Source organism: Suricata suricatta, chromosome 5 (genome assembly GCF_006229205.1).
Source record: "Suricata suricatta isolate VVHF042 chromosome 5, meerkat_22Aug2017_6uvM2_HiC, whole genome shotgun sequence".
In the NCBI taxonomy this organism is placed as follows: Eukaryota; Metazoa; Chordata; class Mammalia; order Carnivora; family Herpestidae; genus Suricata; species Suricata suricatta.
In genome coordinates, this window is record NC_043704.1 from 154,524,402 (window position 1) to 154,533,429 (window position 9,028).

The 9,028-nt window shown below is 59.0% G+C and overlaps 1 long non-coding RNA gene and 1 gene segment (V, D, J or C); one reads left to right on the plus strand and one right to left on the minus strand.

Annotated features, from left to right (window-relative positions):
* The window catches only part of LOC115292453, a 494,271-nt gene that overhangs the window by 36,233 nt on the left and 449,010 nt on the right, over positions 1-9,028 (minus strand).
* The window catches only part of LOC115292462, a 40,149-nt gene continuing 34,570 nt past the window's right edge, over positions 3,450-9,028 (plus strand). The window contains exon 1 of the long non-coding RNA XR_003909009.1: positions 3,450-3,566. This is a non-coding gene — a long non-coding RNA (uncharacterized LOC115292462). The remainder of the gene's footprint in view (positions 3,567-9,028) is intronic.

Below are 9,028 nucleotides of genomic sequence, written 5' to 3' on the forward strand. Positions count from 1 at the left end.
TGATGGTGGAGGGCACTTGAGGGGAAGAGCACTGGGTGTTGTATGGAAAACAATTTGACAATAAAATATTATGAAAAAAAATAAATTGACCCTAGAGACTGGCGGACACTGGGTATCCCTCCTTCCCTTCGCCCTGTATCGGGTGCAAAACTCTCTCTACTAAATGCGTTTACCTCCCTTTGAAATTATGTATGGAAAAACCTGCCCCTATTATCCCAAACCTCCAGGCAGCAGCCCTAATGGACATAGAGGAAAACAATCTGTTGCTGGAAACCCGAGCTAATCAATGGTCTCAAGAACGTGTATGGCAAAAATTATGTGCTCTCTATGAATTAAGTCCACCTCCAGAGCCTCACCGGTACTGGCCTGGTGACTGGGTCTATGTCAAACGCCATCAGCAAGAAAATCTTGAGCCGAGGTGGAAAGGACCTTGCATCATCCTGTGGACCACTCCAACCGCCTTAAAATTGGATGGAATAGCAGCCTGGATTCACTACACTCACGTGAGACCAGCTGAATTACTCATCACCAGACACTGCTCCTCAACCAGGATAGAATTCTTTTCCAGCCTCCTCTTTGCTTAATCCGGCCACGCTCCTACCCAATCCCAGTGCAGACTCCCTGCTTCATGATTGTGCTGAGATCCTGGCCCAGGTACACTGCTTCTGAGGAGACCTGACGGATGTGCCTCTTCAAAACGCAGACCATAAGATCATATGTCCCCAAAGGCTGCAGCAACCCGGAGGGGCAACAATGGAAGTTGCACCCAGACAAAAGAAACCCGCTCAAGCTGCGACTCTCCTGCCAAACATCAGATTGACTGCTATAGCAATACTGCTCCAGACTTTAGGTTGTGTCACGGAAGGTGTTTCCTCCTCAAGGGAAGTTGTAGAGAGGACTTCTATTAGGTTAGTACTAAAATAGGTAGAAACTTCCAGAGCTAAAAGCTGCATTGTAAAAATTATAGTTTTGTAACTCTTGTCGGAAACATTGCTGGTCCTTTAATGTTTGCTTATCCAGATAAGAAACTTTCTCTTAAGATATCTGTGATATTTAGAAATGTCATAAAGTATTTGTTTGTCTAGAGCATTTATCTTTCCTCTCTACTTAAACCATCTGAAATTCAAAAACTCAGTGAGTATTCTTTCTTTCATGGCCATTACAATTGTTTTCATAAGTTCAATAAGAATCTTTTCCTTTTATAGTAGGACACCATTGGAAATACTGGTTGTTTTACCAAGGCTTTGACTGGAATGTCCTATTTGAAAGTCATGCATAGACTCAGATATGACCTGACAGGTTTAAGGAACTAAGTTTGACTTTATGGAACATGGAGCCATAAAGCCTCGTGGAAATGTTAGCTGTATACCTCACCCAGAGAGTTCCTAGCAGCCTCCCCAGGTGAGTAAAGAAGGTCATGCCCACCCTACCTGAGGGTCTTAGTCACGCCCTACATGAGGGTCCTTGGCCCACTCTGTGATTGGTTGATACTCTAAATGTTGTGATTGGCTCCCACAACTGCCAGTATTGATAGGGGGTATGGAATGAATCGCTGTACTTGTGTCGTCCTTTCTTGTAACACCCCCTTTCTAAAAAAGCCCCTATGCCACCATGTTCGGGGCTCTATCCACGTGGCCAGTGGGCTGGTGGAGTCTGTGAGCCCGATCTTAAGCCTATAATAAAGCCCTTTGCTTTTTGCATGCATGACTCAGTCTCCCTGGTAGTCTCTGGTTTCTTTTGGGGCAATATTGGAAACTTGGGCATAACAGAGGCTGGGACTCTCCTTCACGGGGATCAGTCAGGACCATTGGGGGTGGCAGCTGGGACTCTCCTCCATGGGGACCAGTCAGGAAGGGTATAATAGAAGCTCTGTTGCAACAGTTTAATCCTGCCATATGAGAACAGAGGAATCTCTCAACACCACCACGGACAAAGGATCCATTTGTATTTTTGGCCTGGTGTCTTCAGTAGGTGGACAAAGGAGCTGCTTCCCTCTGGGCATTGCTACTGTATCCCAGGATATGCAGAAAGCAAACAGCAAAGTATATTCTGGAAGCCTCCTTTTTCCCAAGACCTCTCACTGGCCGCCCAAGGCCCTATGGCCACCCAGTTGGAAAAGAGACTGGGCCGTGCCAGGACGTCGTGGGGGGAATGGCTCTCAGGTGGGGGCTGGGGTGGCCTGCCCCATGCAAACCATGTGGTGCAGTCATGTAGGAGCTAAGCCAGCAGCCTGCAGTCCCCTTCAGCCTGTGGCCACCAATTCAATATGGCACCAGAGAGCATTGGGGTCATGACCTCCCTGTGGCCAGGTTTGGTTGTGGAGAGTTGGGCTCACCTTGCTGGGTGGTGGGGTGGCTGTGGGTCGAGGTCCTAGGTGCCATGCCTGGAACTGGAGGGTCCTGAGGGGTCCCTGCAGCTGAGAGGAGGGGAGAGCAGCAACCGCCCCTGGAAGGGTGGACAAGGAGGGAGCTGGGCGACCATGGTGAGTGTGTGTGCCACCCTGAGGCTCTGGGCTCGAGGATCAAAGGAGAGAGTGTGGGGGTGTGATGGTCAGTGTAAAGGCCTTTTCAGTGGTCTGTCTTGTGGGGTTGGGGAGTGAAATCTGGGGGCTGTCGTCTTCTGGGGGTTAATGGGGGAAGGGGCGGTGTCTCCCAGGCGGTGGCCAAGCAGTGCGTCCTGGCTGGAGTGTGTCCTCGTTCAGGGCTCTATGGGGTTCCCTGGGATGCGCCCCCAGAATGGCTGCATCTGGCTCTGTGGATGGGGGAAGTCTGTGTGCACTGAAGCTTGAGAGTACTGATCTTAGGGACCTGGAAAAGTGGGGCTTTTGTCCCCTGCCTGGGGGCAGGAGCATGGGCTTATTGGCGCCTTACGCTATGGGGGCTCCAGGGCTGGGAGTGCTCCTCTGGGCCTGCACCTTGCCAATCTGGGTCCCGTGTGTCCTTTGACCCCTCCATCACTATCTGGGAACAGGACTTTTGACTACAGTGCAACCCAACCCTGTCTCAAACTCCTGCTGGGTCCTGAGCCCTGCTGCCGTTCACCAGGGCCTCTGACCCCCAAGGCTCCCCCATCTGAGGCTCCCGTCCTCCCAGGGGGCATCCTTGCCAGTCCCTGGGTCCCCATCACCAAGTCCTGGTGCTACTCGTCTCCAACTGCAGCTAGAGTGCATCGTCTCCAGGAAGGGGACCAGACTGACAGACACAGCTCCCACTGCATGTGTGCAAACGTCTTCACACCCCCAGGGCTGAGTGTGCCCCTGTGCTCACAGCCCAGGAGAGAAATTTCAGGGACACCCATGGAGAGAATGCCCAGCTTGAAGATAAAGTACAAGAAAACCTCACGGCCTGAGGACAGGGAGGGGTGTGGAGGAGTGGGGCTGGGCGGGAAGGGGAAGCAGGAGGGGGTTTGCTGCCTGGCCCTTATCTGCTTCCTGCCCAGGTCGTGTGGTACAGAGCCTTGGGCACCGGAGGGAACAGGGTGCCTGGAGCCCCGCTGGCTGTGCACCCACGACCAGTGCTGGCTGGTGGGGCACAGCTGGACGAGCCTCCTCCCAGGAAGGGAGCACAGTGAGTGGGGGCTCCAGACACTCTGGAGACTGGTTGCGGGTGACAGGTGGGTGGGTGCAGGCTGGTGGGGGCCCCAGAGAAAACCTGGCTCCTCTGCCCGGCTCAACATGGTGGGCTCCGGCTTTTTGGAGTCCTGCTGTGGGCTGAGGGCCCCTGGCTGCCCCGTGTGGCCGAGTCCTTAGTGCTGGGTTAGGGGCTCTGGGGGACCCAAGGCTGCAGACTGAGGGCTCCCGGGAGGATACTGCCTGGATGACCATATCCATAGGGGAGGGAGGTGGGCTCAGATGGAGATGGGCATGAGGGGTGGGCTTGTCCCTCTGGGGCGCCTTCCTGGTGCTGCCTGCCTGGGGGCTGGCGGCTGACTGGCATCTCACGTGCTGGCCGCCAGCCGGGGTTTCCTAAAGGGCCCTGGGGCCAGGGTGGGCTCTGTCCAGCAGTGGCACCGGCAGGTCTGTTCTCGGGGAGCTCATGCCCAGCCAACCTCAGCAGAGGGCAGTGGACAGGTCTGTGCTCTGGACACTGGTGCTGGATCAGTGATGTGAGGGGTCCTGCCTGCCGACCCCTGGCCCAGGGCAGCAGTGGCAGGAGCAGAGGCTTGTGTCTCCCTGAGGGACCCTGGTCTCAAGGGTGTGCTCTGGAGGGTGAGGATAGGGCGGAACTCCCCACTGCCCAGCTTGACCTCCTGTCCTGACCCTGAAATGGGGGTTCGGAGGGGTATTTAAGACAACTGGTCACCCAAGGGGCCTGTGGACCCGACCTGGCTGGGGACGGGCTCCCCTACCTAACCACTGATCCAGGCTGGGCCCCCAGAAGCCACGGGGGCTCTTCTGGCCACGACCAATGTCTCACTGCTAGTTCCCACCAGACACACTGACCCTGGGCTGCTCAGAGTCCTCTAGGCTCCTTCTTCGCTGCAGGCCCCCCACCAGAAGGGATGGGCTGCTGGGTGGAAGTGTGCTGGCTGGCGGGGCCCACGGGCAGGTTTTATGATGGCCTGAGGCACTGTGGGCCCACCCGCTGCTACCCACCCTGCCTAAGGCCCATACAAAATCCACTCAGGACCCCTGGTCTGGAGGTTGCATTGGGCAGGACCCCTCCTCAGGCTGTCGCTGACCCCCTGAGCTGGGCAAGAGGATGTAGACCTCAGACCAGGAGGCGGGCCCCTCTGCTGGTGGACTCACTTGGGGAGAGGAGTTTCTGGCCTGGAGACTGTCACTGCGGGGCCAGCTTCCACTGTGCAACCATGACACAGACTGGCTGGTACACCTGACCTGCTGGGGCTCAGCCCCCTTCTAGGTCTTGTGTGATGTATGGGCTGGGGCTTCTCTATGATGGACACTCCTCCTGAGCTCTGGGGGCATGGAGTTCCAGTGCCTGAGGGTTCTGGGACACTTTCAGTCCAGTCTGGAGTCTGGTTGAGCCCCAGTTGGGTCTTAGAATCCTCTAGGCTCTGGGTTCTGAGGCTGAGGCTAGTCTCCCCTTCCCATGCTGGGTGGAGCAGGGTTGCAGCCTGAGCCCAGGTCTGCTGGGATGGCCTCCTGCTCCGTGGGCCCCTGGGCATGTGCGGTCTGTCCTTCCTGTAAGGGGTCTCCAGGCTAGTCACTGTCAGGAGGAGTGGGATTCCTGTGGGTAGAGGGCTCAAGGAAGGGCTTTTGGGTCTGTCCAAACTCTGTAGGGGTCGTTCCCCCATGAGAGGCTCGCAAGAAGAATCTCCCTTCCCTCCTGGTCCCCCTGGGGTGGGGGGGGAAGGCTGGCATCCCAGCCCAGCTCCCCCTGCAGCAGCCCCAGCCCCTCCCCTGCATTGGCAGTGCCCTGTACATTTGCCCTCCACTTGGCAGGTGTGGGTTCTTGGGCACTGGGACTTGGTAGAGAGGCCAGTACCCCGCCTGGGCCACATGCTCACAGGTGTCGGCTCAGCTCTGGGTCACATTCCGGGCCTGAGCCTCCCCCACCCCAGCTGCTGCCTGGTGTTTGCTCTGCAGCGAGTGTCACTGTGTGGAGCCTGGCTCCCCATCCTCTGTGGCTTCCCCTCCCCAGAGGGGCTGTAACACAGCAGAAGAAGGGAAGAGGATGGGAGAACTCAGGGAGCAGGAAGAGGAGGTGAGAGCTGGGCCCTGGGGAGGGTTCCCTGCAGAGGACTTGCGAGCTGCCTGTCCACTGTCCACATGCCCAGGCCTGGGCCCAGGGTGCAAGAGGGCCTGCTGGGGAGAACACTCGGTGCTGTCCTCTTGTCCATGGAGGGGGGCCTCTCGGGGAGCAAAGCCGGCAGGTGGGAGGAGGGGTCTGGCTCTGGAGGTCAACGCTGTCCATACCCTTTCTTCCAGGCGCTTGCACTGCACCTTGGGGTCCAGGCCACAGTGTCCCCAGCCCTTCCTCTGGATAGCACCTTCTTGAGATCTGCAACCTCCAATGACAATTGGGAGGGGATAGGCCCAGCCCCAAGCAGGAGGCACTGGGCCCTGGGAAGGGAGGCTGGTTTTGAGTGTAGGCCATGTCACTGTGGGAGGTAATCCCCCAGGACCCACAGTGACAGAGGCTCAGACAATATGTCCTGTCCCCAAGGCCTGGGGGAAGGCCCTGCTCACAGCTGCTCAGCCTATCCTGGACGAGACCATGGCCCCTTCAGCCTGCCTCTGAGGGACACGCTGAGGCAGGTGTCCTCCTGGGAGGTGGAGTGTGAGCTGGGCTGGGAGCTGGGGCCTGATGGAGGGGACCTAGGTCCCCTGGGTCCTGACCCTGACATGACTCATCTGCAGTGGGTGGTGAGGAGCTGGGCGTGTAGACTGGTCCCTGATGGCACCTGTGTGGAGGGTGGATGTGTGGGCGGATGTGGGGTGACTTGTGCCAGCCTGGGGGCTCTGTGCTCAGTGTCCTTCTGGGCTTGGGCAACGTGGCTCAGAGGTCCTGGCCCCTCAGCCTCTGTGTGTATCATGTCCTGTGGATTCCTCCTGCCCGGCCCCAGCACAGCCCTCTGGCTGCACGAATGCCACCTCCTCGTCCAGAATCTGTCAGCTCTGGAGGCCCTCTGGACGAACCCCAGCAAGAGGGGCCCTTCCCTCCAGGGCCAGAGGCTAGAGGTCGATGCCTCAGAAGGAAAAGTGTGAGTTGCCTGGCCTGGGGGTAGAGGGACCAGGCCCGGGGTCGAGGGAGGCCTGTAGGCAGCATGTGGTGCTGGTCCTTCTTTCTGCTTTGAGGGGCATCACTGTGGTCCCAGTAGGTATAAACCACTGTGTGACGTCCTGTGACAATAACGGTGCCCTGTCCCTGCAGGCGGGGCTGGTGGGAGGCACTTCCTCTGACAGGGAGGCCCAGGGGCCATGAGGGAGCTGCCTTGTGTCCGGGACATGTGCCAGTTGCCAGAGTGGGAGCCTGGAGGCCGAAGTCTGCGGCCCTGGGTGGGCTGGGAGGGAAGAGGATGTGCCCAGCACGCCTGGGCTGGTGCAAGGTGGACACCAGGCCTGGGAGGCGTGGGGCAGGCTGGCCGTGGAGGTGCGGGTCTGCTGCATTGGTGGAGCTCAGAACAGCTGCTCCAGGGTGGGGACAGCAGCACCGGGGACCACGGGCTGGCCAGTGAGAGGCTGTCCACTCTGGGAGCCTGCGGTGGGCTGGCAGGGGCTTGGGGCTCGGCTCAGGCCTGAAGGGCACTGGATGGGGTGACAGAGAGGGAGGAGGGTGCCCAGTGCTGCCCCATTGCTTCCAGATAGGCCCTGTGGGGGGACACTTCCAAACACCCTGCCCTTTGCCTTGGCCTCCCAGGTTGCCCTTCTGGGAGCTTTGGGCTGCGTCTGTAGGTCACACAGTAGATCTGGTCGTACGGCCCGCCTCCCAGTTAAAATTCTTGCTGTCCTGCGGGCACTGTCCCAGGAAGGTCCACCCAATGGGCATGCCCCTGATGGGAATGGAAGCCTGGGCGTGGGCGGGGGCAGAGTGTGCTTAGGAGGAGCCCGGGGACCCCAAGACGTGCAGCTGAGGGCCAGAGCCAGGGGGCCAGCCGCGAGGCTGAGAGCTGGATGAGGCCCTGGACAAGGTCCTTCCCCGGAGCCTGGTGATGTAGAGTGGTGTGCAGCTCTGGGCCCCGAGCAGGGGTTTTCCCTGGGGGCCACGCACTGTCTCGCCTTTGGGCCATCACCAGAGCCTGCACGGCCTGGCCAGGATGGGACCCAGACCCTTGAGGCTGGCACAGGCTGGGAGGTGCCCCGCTCCCTGCCCACCTTGTCCTTCCCCTAATGTCCGTGAGCTCGTCCACAGCCTAGTGTGGGCCCAGCTCCAGCGTCCACTCCTGTTGCTCCCTGGGGTGTCCAGGGGTCCTGCCCACCGGGAGTTTGTCCAGGGTAGACGCTGTCCTTCCTGCCCAGGTCCCCCTGAGCAGGTCTGTTTCTGCCAGTGGGGGTTGTGTGTCCACCTCAGAGCCCTGTGAAGCCCCGGTTGTGGTGGATGTGGGCCAAGGGTCCCGCCCTGACCCTCAGGAGCTGGGCGGGAGGGCCCTGCGACTCCGGCTGGTTTTTGCTGCTGAGTCTATCACTGTGGGTGTAGCCACCGTAGTACTAACCCTGTGGAAAGTTCCTTGTCAAAAACCCCCTGTGTGTGGTGGAGCGGCCCCTCCCCTGCCCGAGGCCCAGGTGCCCAGCAGGGTGTGTCTGCACAGGAGCCCAATGCTGCGCCACGTGGTGGTGGGGAGCTGGCATGGTCTGGCCCCTCTTGCCTCCCCTGTCTTTCCAGGGACACCAGCTGCAGGGGTGTGGGCACAGGGGCTGTGGGGGTGTTCCTGGGGCTCTCATACCCATTCAGGGTGTGGGCCTACATCTGCAGCACAGGCTGGGTAATAGCGTCCACTTCTGGGGGCTGTGTCTGCAGCCTGTCTCCAGGGTCCCCGGCTGCCTCCTGGTGAGGCCAGGTTTGGACCAGGCCAAGGAGACCCCTGAGCATGGGATGGACGTTCCAGCCAGACTGGTCGAGGGGCACCTGCGTCTCTCCGTCCTCCCTGAAGAAAGGTTTACAAAACCAGGTTCACACAGACATCCCTGAAGGGGAGAGTTCCTCCCGCCTTCCCAGGTCCCTCAGGGCAGGTCCCCAGCCTGCGTGGGGAACAGGTGCTGGGGTGCTGTGGGGTGTGGGTGCTGTTGGTTGATGTGGGGTTGGTGTGATGTGATGCTGGGTGATGTGGGGTTGAGGTGTGGGTTTTGGAGTGCTGCAGGATTGTGTCATGTAGGATGATGTGGAGTGTGGGATGATGTGAGGTGAGATGAGATGTCACGTGTGGGGTGATGTGGGGTGAAGTGTGGAGTGATGTGATGGTGGGGTGATGTGAGGTTGGGGTGCTGCAGGATTGTGTGGGCTGACAGTCTGTGGGGGGAGATGAGGTGTTGGGTGTGGGGTGATATGTGGTGTGCAGGGTGTGGGTGCTGTGGGTTGTGGGTGCTATGGGGTGAGGGGTGGGTGGTGTGGAGTATGGGGTGCTATTG